Here is a 13,712-nt window from a genome sequence, read left to right as displayed (position 1 = left end):
TCCTGTCCAAAAGGACGTTCAGCGCAGCAGGGGGGATCGTGACCGATAAGCGTACTCGCCTAGCTCACGACATTGTTAACTACCTCACATTTCTAAAAATGAATGAGGCATGGATCTCGGAGGAATTCAACACATGTGACCATTAGACCATGTATATGTCTATAAACAATTTTTTTAATCGAGCACACAGACCTTCTTTCTTCATTTGGCTCACTACCTTGTCCAAAAAAAGCACACCGTACTATATGCCCGTACCCTCCTCTTTGAAGAGGTTGAGCAGTGTCATATTTCTACTGGGGCTGCTTATTATGAGGGGCTCCCACCATCCCTGTGCTGTGCTGACTTCCTTCTGGGGCTGCTTATTATGAGGGGCTCCCACCATCCCTGTGCTGTGCTGACTTCCTCCTGGGGCTGTACCTCTGCTGTGCATATTATGAGGGGCTCCCACCATCCCTGTGCTATGCTTATTATGAGGGGCTCCCACCATCTCTGTGCTGTGCTGACTTCCTCCTGGGGCTGCTTATTATGAGGGGCTCCCACCATCCCTGTGCTATGCTGACATCCTCCTGGGGCTGCTTATTATGAGGGGCTCCCACCATCCCTGTGCTGTGCTGACTTCCTCCTGGGGCTGTACCTCTGCTGTGCATATTATGAGGGGCTCCCACCATCCCTGTGCTATGCTTATTATGAGGGGCTCCCACCATCCCTGTGCTATGCTCATTATGAGGGGCTCCCACCATCCCTGTGCTATGTTGACTTCCTCCTGGGGCTGCTTACGGTGCAGGTGTCAGTGCTGTATATCACAGTACTGATGTCAGTAATCTCTATCACGGTGCTGCTGTCAGTGCTGTATATCACAGTGCTGGTGTTAGTGCTTTATGTCACGCTGCTGATGTCAGTGCTCTATCACGGTGCTGGTGTCAGATCACTCTATCACGGTGCAGGTGTTATTGCTGTATGTCACGCTCCTGATGTCAGTGCTCTCTATCACGGTGCTGCTGTCAGTGCTGTATATCACGGTGCTGGTGTTAGTGCTTTATGTCATGCTGCTGATGTCAGTGCTCTCTATCACGGTGCTGTTGTCAGATCACTCTATCACGGTGCAGGTGTCATTGCTGTATGTCACGCTGCTGATGTCAGTGCTCTCTATCACGGTGCTGCTGTCAGTGCTGTATATCACGGTGCTGGTGTTAGCGCTTTATGTCATGCTGCTGATGTCAGTGCTCTCTATCACGGTGCTGTTGTCAGTGCTCTCTATCATGGTGCAGGTGTCATTGCTGTATGTCACGCTGCTGATGTCAGTGCTCTCTATCACGGTGCTGGTGTCAGATGACTCTATCACGGTGCAGGTGTCATTGCTGTATGTCACGCTGCTGGTGATCATCTCCTGCACCCTCTTCTTTGCCTACCCTGACCTTCCCTCTCCTCCATTGCCTTCATGTGCTCCACAGTCCTGAATTGTCACAACAATTTCCCATATAAAAAAAGAATGCTTGTAGTTGTCGATCCCAGATTCACCTCATACATGTGTTATGTCATTGGCCATGTGGTGGGACTATGTTTGCACAGCTATTGATTATTTTGTGGCTGCAAATTTGACCTGTAGGTTTGCAAAGTTTGCCTCCCATTGAAGTCAATGGGGCCCACCGCGAACGTTACGGTTCGCGAACTATCGGCCGCGTCCGCGTTCGCGAAACGTCCCGTCGGAAGTTCGTCCATCACTACTTGGGGATATAGGGAGAGATAGTATTGGGGTTACAGGGGGGTTATTCTTGGGGCTATAGGGAGGGTTAGTATTGGGGTTATAGGGTGGGTTATTCTTGGGGCTATAGAGAGGGTTAGTATTGGGGTTACAGGGGGAATATTCTTGTGCATATAGGGAGGGTTAGTATTGGGGTTACAGGCAAGTGTTCCACCTACTGGCTGAAATTTAGAATACAAAATAATATCTTTCTGCAAAAAACAGTATTCAAAAGTGTTTAACAAAATACATACAAATATAGGACACATTCACTGTGGTTTACATTTTATTCCATCAGGATTTAAATTGTACAGCAGAATTCTCCCTGGGGACACAAAGCAGTTAGCAGTCAAGGCAGCCATCTTGGTAATTGCATTGGCCGGGAATCGAACCCGGGTCAGCTGCTGAATAAGCAGCTATGCTCACCACTGCACCACCAACGCGAGGCATGTCTTTGGAGTGTGAAGGGAAAAAACCTATCTGCAGCTCCCCCCAGCACCCTCCACCCCCCCACCGCCCTCCATCCCCCCCCCTCCCCCACCCTCCACCCCCCCCCCACCCACTTACCTGAGCTTGATCTCAATCTAGCGCTGTGCCTGAGAGCAGTGTCTCTCCACCCACCCCCCCACCTGTATATACTTCAACCACCCCCCCCAAACACATGTATAAAGGTCAGCCACCCCCCCCACACACACCTGTATATAGGTCAGCCACCCCCCCCCACACACACAAACCTGCATATATGTCAGCCACCCTCCCAAACACACAAACCTGCATATATGTCAGCCACCCCCCCCCCCCCCCCCCCACACACACACACTATAAACTATGAATGCATCGGCGCTCAGACTTAATCATTCTCTCCTTATAGGTGCACTGCAAACCCAAACTGTTTTCCCCACCTCTTTAAAGTGAAAATAGTTCTGACCAACAATATTCTTCACCAGTGCTTGTAAGCAGGGGTGGTCCTCTATTCACTAAGCCGCCCACTCGCTTTCCCAGAGAAAGCTGAAGTTGCCCAGCCCATCATAAATGACTTCAATCAGATTCAGGAAAATCAAATATTGTCCCAATATCCTGGCCAGGTCATTTCTCCGCAGGATGTATTTCAGAATGATGATAATTATCAGGAGTGTTATCTTACACCAGAATGCACTGGTGGCCAGTAATGAAATCCAGCTGGAGGATTCTGATGGCCCGTTTGCTGTTCCTTTTACCATACCGTCCACTTCCTGCTCTGTTGAGTTTTTGCGTAACTGCTTCACTAGCTTCTGGATCTCTGGAGGGTTATACTCCCTTCCTTTGTCCAAGTCCTACACTTGCTGCTCCGTGGACATGATCTTGGACTCCTCCACTGGAATGTGGGTATTTGGGGTTTCTTGGGAGACTTTTTGCTTTCCTAACCATGGATATAATATTTTAAAAACCCATGGAATTTCCATTGGCCTCTCTGTTGTCTTTACAGTCTCCTCTTCTATCACATGGATCTCTGGGGGGTCATTTTCAATTTTTCTGTCCAAGTCCTCCACTTGCTGCTCCGTGGACTCGATCTTGGACTCCTCCATCGTAATGTGGGTATTTGGAATTTTTTGGGGGACTTTTTGCTTTCCTAACCATGGATAGAATATTTTAAAAACCCATGGAATTTCCCCTGGTCTCTCCATTGTCTTTACAGTCTCCTCTTCTATCACGTGGATCTCTGGGGGGTCATTTTCAATTTTTCTGTCCAAGTCCTCCACTTGCTGTTCCGTGGACTCGATCTTGGACTCCTCCACCGGAATGTGGGTACTTGGAGTTTCTTGGGAGACTTCTTGCTTTTCTAACCATGGATATAATATTTTAAAAACCCATGGAACTTCCCCTAGCCTCTTCGTTGTCTTCACAACAGTCTCCTCTTCTATCACGTAGATCTCTGGGGGGTCATTTTCAATTTTTCTGTCCAAGTCCTCCACTTGCTGCTCTGTGGACTTGATCTTGGACTCCTCCATCGTAATGTGGGTATCTGGGATTTTTTGGGGGACTTTTTGCTTTCCTAACCATGGATAGAATATTTTAAAAACCCATGGAATTTCCCCTGGTCTCTCCATTGTCTTCACAGTCTCCTCTTCTATCACGTAGATCTCTGGGGGGTGGTCATTTTCAGTTTTTCTGTCCAACTCCTCCACTTGCTGCTCCGTGGACTCAATCGTGGACTCCTCCACCGGAATGTGGGTATCTGGGTTTTTTTGGGAGACTTTTTTCTTTACTAACCATGGATAGAATATTTTGAAAATCCATGGAATTTCCCCTAGCCTCTCTGTTGTCTCCTCTTCTACCACCTGGATCTCTGGAGGGTCATTTTCCCTTCCTCTGTCCAATTCGTCCACTTGCTGCCCTGTGGACTTTATCTCAGACTCCTCCACCAGAACGTGGCTTTCTGGGGGGTCATTATCTGTTTCTCTGCCCAAGTCTTCCACTTGCTGCCCTGTGGACTCAATCTTGGACTCCTCCACCGGAATGTGGATGTCTGTCTCTTTTTGTGAGTCTCTTTGCTTTTCTGACCATGAGAATGGTTTAAAAACGCATGAACTCTCCCCTGGCCCCCCTATTGACTGTACAGTCTCCTCCTCTTTCATATAAATCTCTGGGGGGTCACGTTCAATTCCTTTGCCTAATTCCTCCACTATCTGCACCGGAGCATTGATGTTCTCTTCCTTGAGGGGCATGGAGATCTCTGGAGAGGGTTTGGTGACCTCTCGTACTCCTACCCATGTGCACAGTAGAGTAAAAATTACGGCAATGATCTGATTCCTCATTTTTGTAAAGATTAGTAACTGACAAGAAATGTTAGTTACTACAACAAATAAAGATAGAAATCTGCGCTTGCTGCTTGCTATCAATAGAAGGTTTTGAATAAACAAAACCAATATGGAAAAAGAAAGCTTTGAAATTCAGTGAGAAAATACCTGGAGCTCCTTCCAGACACACCTGTCTCAGCTGAGATCAAAGACCAACTGAGACTCTGCAACTGCTGCTGTTCCATATATAGCCACATCAGTGTCACTATGACATCATAGTATTGCTAAACTGCAGGAGAGATACTTCACTTTACAGCTGCTGCAAAATTAGCAACTTCACTTTACAGCTGCTGCAAAATGTATCATCTGGGCTGGGCCAGGCACTGTGCACAGGATGGATCTGATTTTGGGGATCCAGCAGAACTGGAAATGATCCGATATCTTCATTATAATGAAATCCTATAGACTGTAATACTACATATTGATACAACTGGAATGTTTCCTATTGGATGCAATAAATATTAGGAGAATCTTTTATACAGTGCGGAGATCTTTATTTATCTATTTCGTTTTATTCAATTTTATCATTTTAAAATGGCTATTGCCTTCAACAAAGATGGCGCCGGTGCTCCGTCAGATGAGGGTGACGTTTGTGACGTCCCACACATCACTTCCATTACATCATAATATGGGTCGCTCACCTGAACACTCATTGTCTGCGGTGTAATAAAGTTGATTCAATCGGTGAGTGCAGTGTGAGGAGGAGAAGTGCCCGGTGGGGTGATCGGTGTTGTGGCAATAAACATTGCCGAACTGGTTGCTATGGCCGCCCCACGCCTAGCAACAGCGCTCTGAGTCCGCCTGCAGGAGCGAGAGAGCAGCCAGAGAGCGTCTTCGGTATCTCCTCCCCCTGAGCCCTGCAGGCGGAGTCTTACTGTCGCGTGGGCGGGGACGGTAGAAGTGTGATTTGCATTCGGGTTAGAGTGGGAGGAGCCGCAGTGCAGAGGGCGGGACAGGCGGGGTTCCGATCTGAGCCGAGAGGCGGGTGGGGGGGGGAACAGATTTCGACAGGGAAACCATTCTCGGCACAACACCGGTGGAGAGGAAGTATGTCCGCCAGTCTGCGCGATGATCTGCAGGAATACCTCCAGGAGCTGGGTGTCACCCTGCGGGGGGCGGGGCCGCTTTTTCTATGTGTGGGGATAGCGGCGTGTGCGGGGTGCCACGTGTTCTCGCCAGGACTGACCACTAGGTGGCGCTGTAGAGACTCTAATGTAAACCAGAGGGGAAAAAAAAGTGACATTTAACCCGTTTAGTACCAAATTCTATATATTTCCCTTCATTACCTATTTATTATTATTATTATATTTTCATATTATTATTATATTTCTATTACTATATTGTCATTATTACATTATATTACCATTATTATTTTATATTCAATTATTATCGTTATTACCATTAATATTATTATTACATTACTATACATATTAGCACAATTGTATAAACATTATTATTATATTATCATTACTATATTTCCATTATTATCATATTACCATCATTATTATTATTATATTACATTAATATATTACCATTATTATTATGTTTCCATTATTGTTATTATTTTATTATTGTCATTATTATATTATTATATTTTATTAATTATATTATCATTATTATTATTATATTATGTTACCATTATTATATTCCATTATTATCATTACATTACTATACATATTATCATAATTATATTGCCATTATTATTGTTATACTTAATATATTTCCATTATTATATTACCATCATTATTAATATATTACCATTATTATGTTTCCATTATTGTTATTATTTTATTATCATAATTATATTACCATTATTATATTATCATTATTACCATTAATTGTTATATTACCATGATTATTATTATCATAATTATAATACCATTATTATATTATATTATATTATCATTATTTTATTCCATTATTATTATCATTATATTACCATTAATATTATGATTATTATATTACCATTATTATTGTTATATTGCCATCATTATTAGCATGATTATATTACCATTATTATCATATTATTAATATATTACCATTATTATGTTTCCATTATTATTATTATTATATTTCCATTATTGTTATTATTATTTTGTTATCATAATTATATTACCATTATTATATTATCATTATTACCATTAATATCATTGTTATATTATTATCATAATTATATTGCCATTATTATACTTAATATATTTTCATTATTATATTACCATTAATATTATTAATATATTACCATTATTTTTTTTTCCATTATTATTATTTTATTATCATAATTATATTACCATTATTATCATTATTACCATTAATATTATCATATCATATTATTAATATATTACGTTACCATATTATGTTTCCATTATTATTATATTTCCATTATTGTTATTATTATTTTATTATCATAATGATATTACCATTATTATATTATCATTATTACCATTAATATCATTGTTATATTACCATTATTATTATTATTATTATCATAATTATATTGCCATTATTATATTATCATTATTACCATTCATTTTATCATTATATTACCATTAATATTATCATTATTATTGTTATTATATTACCATTATTATTATTATTATTCCATTATTAACCACTTGCCTACTGGGCACTTAAACCCCCCTCCTGCCCACACCAATTTTCAGCTTTCGGTGCTCTCACACTTTGAATGACAATTACTCAGTCATGTAACACTGTACCCAAATAATTTTTTGTCCTTTTTTTTCATACAAATAGAGCTTTCATTTGGTGGTATTTGATCACCTCTGGGTTTTTTATTTTTTGCGCTATAAATGAAAAAATACAGAAAATTTTGAAAAAAAAATGCATTTTTCTTTGTTTCTGGGATAAAATTTTGCAAATTATTCTTTTTTTTTTTAATGAATTTTGGCCAAAATTTATACTGCTACATATATTTGGTAAAAATAACACAAATTCCTGGATATTATTTGGTCTTTGTGAAAGTTAGAGAGTCTACAAGTTGTGGTGCAGTGGCCTCATTTCTTGCGACCCAAACAAGCCAGGAAAGTACAAATACCCCCCAAATGACCCCTTTTTGGAAAGTAGACATTCCAAGGTATTTAGTAAGAGGCATGGTGAGCTTTTTGATGTCATTTTTTCCCACAATTCTTTGCAAAATGAAGATTTTTTTTTATGTATTTTTTTTTCCCCCACAAAATTGTTATTGTAATAGGTTATTTCTCTCACATGGCATGTGTATACCACAAATGACGCCCCAAAATAAATTCTGCTACTCCTGAGTATTACAATACCACATGTGTGGGACTTTTTCACAGCCTGGCCACATAGAGAGGCCCAACATGCAGGGAGCACACTCAGGTGTTCTAGGAGCATAAATGACACATCTATCTTGTTGACTATTACACTTTTGAAGGCCCTGGAGCACCAGGACAATGACACGAGACACTGATGGCACGTGGCACTGATGACAGATGGCACTGACAGGTGGAACTGATATGTGGCACTGGTGACACTGACACGTGGCACTGGGGACAGATGACACTGATAGGTGGCACTGGAGACACATGGCACTGACAGGTGGCACTGATAGTGGCACTGGGGACAGGTGGGCATGTGTGTGTGTGTGTTCTTACTTTTCAATGATGCTGCAGCTGCAGCCGTTCATCTGTCCCTCCTCACACGCTGTCTCTGTGTGAGGAGGGAGAGCCGGTGATGAGAGATGATCTCATATGTTTACATATGAGATCACCTCCCATTAGACACGCCGACCGAGTGCTAAATGGCCGCTGTGATTGGCCATTTATCACGATCTGTGATTGGCTGTGTCCACAGGGACACAGAACTTCCCTGATGTGCGTCCGCGGCGGCGCGCAGAGGGGGAGTAAACGGGAGGACGTCCAGGGACGCCCTCCCGGCAGTTAGTGTCCGCGCTGTAGACGTCTTCTGGCCATAGCGCGGGCGCAAAGTGGTTAATATTATATTACCATCATTATTATCATGATTATATTACCATTATTATTTATTATCATTACTATTAGGAATGCAATGATATAGGTAATGGTGGCAATACCAAGCATTTGCGTGAGTATCAGTACTCGCCCAAATGCTCCCGATACCAATACTTTATGGTGCGATTCGCATCAATACAAAATGAATGAGCGGAAATCGCACTGCAAAGAATCACATGCATTTTGAACAGGAATGTGGTGCGATTCCTGTCCAAATAGCATACGATTTTCCCCACCGCTACTGCGTACGTGCCCTATACTGCAGCAGTCCTTCATCAGTATAGGGACTGACGTACAGTCTGCTAATCAGTCACAACCTACTTGTTCCACAAAGGTCCTTATAAGGACTGGTAAGGTCTAGGGTGCTACAGTACATAGGGTTGAGTGAGGTACAGTCTGCTATTCCATAAGGACTGGTATAGGTCCACAATACATAGGGTTGAGGTGCACTACTGCTGACCGCTGCCCTATACTGCAGCAGTCCTTCATCAGTATAGGGACTGACGTACAGTCTGCTAATCAGTCACAACCTACTTGTTCCACAAAGGTCCTTATAAGGACTGGTAACTTGGTCTAGGGTGCTGCAGTACATAGGGTTGAGTGAGGTACAGTCTGCTATTCCATAAGGACTGGTATAGGTCCACAATACATAGGGTTGAGGTGCACTACTGCTGACCGCTGCCCTATACTGCAGCAGTCCTTTATCAGTATAGGGACTGACGTACAGTCTGCTAATCAGTCACAACCTACTTGTTCCACAAAGGTCCTTATAAGGACTGGTAACTTGGTCTAGGGTGCTGCAGTACATAGGGTTGAGTGAGGTACAGTCTGCTATTCCATAAGGACTGGTATAGGTCCACAATACATAGGGTTGAGGTGCACTACTGCTGACCGCTGCCCTATACTGCAGCAGTCCTTTATCAGTATAGGAACTGAGAGTTTTGTCACAGGGTCATTTAAAAAATGACAGGCAGAGGAAGAGGCAGGCCCTTCCGCAGGGGTGGTAGGGGTAGGGCAGGAGCAACAGGCTTGAGCCAAAGTGGGAAGTTGCAGAAGGTGCGTTCAATTCATTTAAAGGACGCACCAGACTTGGTTGAGTGGCTCACTCAGCCTTACTCTTCTGCACCCTCCTCATCCTCTCGATCTGCACCCTCTTCTTCACTCTCTGCTATGTGCACCCCCAAAGACACTACCACCAACAACGCCACCACCACCACATACCTTCCGCTTGAGTCACAGGAATTATTTTCCGATGCATATCAAGACATTTCTGATGCGCAGCCACTCTTGGTATTGGATCAGGAAGAGGAGGTAGCAACAACCGCTACTCAGCAGTCTGACGACAGTACCCAGATCAGCCCAAGGAGGAGGTTGGTCCCCGGTGTTGCTGCCTACTCCAAGATCTCTATAGCGGTGGGGAAGGTGACGTCGATGATGACGTGTCTAGTGATGTCACGTGGGTGCCCACAAGAGAGGAAGAGGAGGGGAGTTCAGAGGGAGATATGGACCAGCAGATAGGGAGGAGAAGCAGGAATAACTTACATTGCACAGGAGGGACAAAGTAGACTGCAAATGTATCAGGAGCGAGTCATCGACCATGTACGGTCACACCTGGCGCTCCCAGGACACCGGCACATGGCTCTGCAGTGTGGGCTTTTTTTAACGTGTCCGCTGCTGACAATAGCGTTGCCATCTGCAATCTTTGCAGTCAACGCATTAGTCGCGGTAAGCCCAACACTCACCTAGGGACGACCGCCTTAAGAAGGCACATGAGCAGCCATCACCGAGTCCAGTGGGAGCAACGGAACACACAAAGCCACACTCCAGGCTCTCACCGCCCAGCCTCGTCTTCTACTTCTCCTTCTCCTCTCTCCTCACAATTGTCCTCCACTCCACCTTCCATCACGCCAAGCTCACGTTTTTCTGCAAAAAGGCAGGCTTCCGTGGGCCTAATGTTCGAGCGTAAAAATGATGACGCCGGATAACCCTCTTGCCCAACGGTTGACGGCTGGCTTGTCAGAACTCATAGCCCACCAACTACTGCCATATAAACTGGTCCCTGTGGACACGTGGTCTAGCAAACACGGGCAGGGAACGTATATCACTTTTACTGCCCACTGGGTGAACCTTCTGAGGGCCGTCAAGCATGTAACCCGTGGCACCCGTGTAGATTTGGTTTTACCGCCACGGATTGCATGCAGGCCTGGCCCTTCTTCTCCTTCTCCTCCTACTCCATCCTCCTCCCTCTCCTCCTCGGCTGACTCCTCCTTTTCCGCTGCTAGCGTCTCTTCCACTGCGCTGCCCAAGCTCCCCAGAACCTATTCGACATGCCAGGTGAGACGTTGCCATGCCGTGCTGCGTCTGTTGTGCCTGGAAGTCAAGAGCCACACTGGCCCGGCACTCCTTTCAGCTTTGTGTTCACTGGCAGATCAGTGGCTAACACCGCTCAATTTGACAGTTGGTAAAGTGGTGTGTGACAACGGTGCCAATCTGCTTAGCGCATTGAAACAGGGCAAAATCACGCACGTGCCATGCATGGCACACGTCTTAAACTTGGTCGTGCAGCGATTCGTTGTCAAATACCCTGGGGTCCAGGAGATCTTGCGGCAGGCAAGGAAAATCTCGGCCCATTTCAGAAGATCTTACACGGCCATGGCTCGCCTTGCTGACATTCAGCGGCGACACAATCTGCCGGTCAGACATCCTATTTGCGATTGCCCGACGCGATGGAACTCAACCTTCTATATGCTTGATAGGCTGCTCCAGCAGAAACGTGCAGTTAACGTCTACCTGTATGAACTCTGCGGCAGAACAGGTTCTGGGGAGCTGGGTTTTTTTTCACTGCGCCAGTGGCTGCTCATGCGCGACGCATGCAGACTACCTGGATCACCAAACTGGTCAGTCGCAGCCATGGCGCAATCAGTGACATGGTACCTTATGCCTTCTTTATGGAGCGTGCATTGCGTTGTGTCATTGATCAAGCTGTGGAGGAGCAGGAGCGGGAAGATGAGAAAGTCGCAATGCTGGATGAATTCCCAGGGGTGGCTACTCTATCTGAGACAAGTCAACAACAGGAGTCTGAAGAGGAGTCAGAGGAGGATGGTGCCGGGGCGGATGAGGAGGAGCAAGAAGAGCATGCTTTAAACCTTTCTGGGATCCCTGTTGTGCGTGGATGGGGAGAGGAGAATGAAGAGGACGACATTATCCTGGATGATGAGCAGGAGCCAGGCCACCACACCGCTTCCAGTTTAGTGCAAATGGGGGCCTTCATGCTCCAGTGTTTTAATAGGGACCCCCGTATAAAAAGCATAAGGGTCAAGGACCAGTACTGGGTGGCAACATACTTAGACCCCCGGTACAAACACAAAATGGCGGAAATGTTACCGCCGTCACAGAGGGCTGGCAGAATGGAGCACTTCAAGGCCTTGCTTCGAGAAATGCTGCATTCTGCTTTTGCGTGCGCTGGCAGAGGAGCAATTCCCACTCCCAGAGAAGGAGTTGCGGGTACCAACCCAACAGCGCCTGCAAGAAGAGGCCGGTTTGAAGATGTGTTGGTGACTTCGGATATGAGGTCATTCTTTCAGCCGACCCATCGACAGGTGTCATCCGGATCCAGCATCAGGGAACGCCTAGACCGTCAGGTGTCCGACTACATCGGGTTAACGGCCGATGTGGACTCTATGAGGAGTGATGAACCCCTGGACTACTGGGTGGGCAGGCTTGACCTCTGGCCAGAGCTTGCCCAATTTGCAATCGAACTGTTGGCTTGCCCCTCATCCAGTGTCCTGTCCAAAAGGACGTTCAGCGCAGCAGGGGGGATCGTGACCGATAAGCGTACTCGCCTAGCTCACGACATTGTTAACTACCTCACATTTCTAAAAATGAATGAGGCATGGATCTCGGAGGAATTCAACACATGTGACCATTAGACCATGTATATGTCTATAAACAATTTTTTTAATCGAGCACACAGACCTTCTTTCTTCATTTGGCTCACTACCTTGTCCAAAAAAAGCACACCGTACTATATGCCCGTACCCTCCTCTTTGAAGAGGTTGAGCAGTGTCATATTTCTACTGGGGCTGCTTATTATGAGGGGCTCCCACCATCCCTGTGCTGTGCTGACTTCCTTCTGGGGCTGCTTATTATGAGGGGCTCCCACCATCCCTGTGCTGTGCTGACTTCCTCCTGGGGCTGTACCTCTGCTGTGCATATTATGAGGGGCTCCCACCATCCCTGTGCTATGCTTATTATGAGGGGCTCCCACCATCTCTGTGCTGTGCTGACTTCCTCCTGGGGCTGCTTATTATGAGGGGCTCCCACCATCCCTGTGCTATGCTGACATCCTCCTGGGGCTGCTTATTATGAGGGGCTCCCACCATCCCTGTGCTGTGCTGACTTCCTCCTGGGGCTGTACCTCTGCTGTGCATATTATGAGGGGCTCCCACCATCCCTGTGCTATGCTTATTATGAGGGGCTCCCACCATCCCTGTGCTATGCTCATTATGAGGGGCTCCCACCATCCCTGTGCTATGTTGACTTCCTCCTGGGGCTGCTTACGGTGCAGGTGTCAGTGCTGTATATCACAGTACTGATGTCAGTAATCTCTATCACGGTGCTGCTGTCAGTGCTGTATATCACAGTGCTGGTGTTAGTGCTTTATGTCACGCTGCTGATGTCAGTGCTCTATCACGGTGCTGGTGTCAGATCACTCTATCACGGTGCAGGTGTTATTGCTGTATGTCACGCTCCTGATGTCAGTGCTCTCTATCACGGTGCTGCTGTCAGTGCTGTATATCACGGTGCTGGTGTTAGTGCTTTATGTCATGCTGCTGATGTCAGTGCTCTCTATCACGGTGCTGTTGTCAGATCACTCTATCACGGTGCAGGTGTCATTGCTGTATGTCACACTGCTGATGTCAGTGCTCTCTATCACGGTGCTGCTGTCAGTGCTGTATATCACGGTGCTGGTGTTAGCGCTTTATGTCATGCTGCTGATGTCAGTGCTCTCTATCACGGTGCTGTTGTCAGTGCTCTCTATCATGGTGCAGGTGTCATTGCTGTATGTCACGCTGCTGATGTCAGTGCTCTCTATCACGGTGCTGGTGTCAGATGACTCTATCACGGTGC

General features: G+C 45.5%; 1 non-coding gene across 1 annotated transcript; it reads right to left on the bottom strand.

Moving 5' to 3' along the window:
- Positions 1 to 2,112: 2,112 nt before the first annotated feature.
- On the bottom strand, positions 2,113 to 2,184 carry TRNAN-AUU (transfer RNA asparagine (anticodon AUU)). The gene has a single exon. It is a non-coding gene; the product is annotated as a tRNA-Asn (tRNA).
- Positions 2,185 to 13,712: the final 11,528 nt, after the last annotated feature.

Source organism: Lithobates pipiens, unplaced genomic scaffold (genome assembly GCF_037356315.1).
Source record: "Lithobates pipiens isolate NorthernLeopardFrog02 unplaced genomic scaffold, aLitPip1_a1.2 Scaffold_18, whole genome shotgun sequence".
Taxonomy (NCBI): Eukaryota; Metazoa; Chordata; class Amphibia; order Anura; family Ranidae; genus Lithobates; species Lithobates pipiens.
The sequence above is the reverse complement of the archived record's forward strand: the minus strand, read 5'-3'. Positions and strand labels throughout refer to the sequence as shown.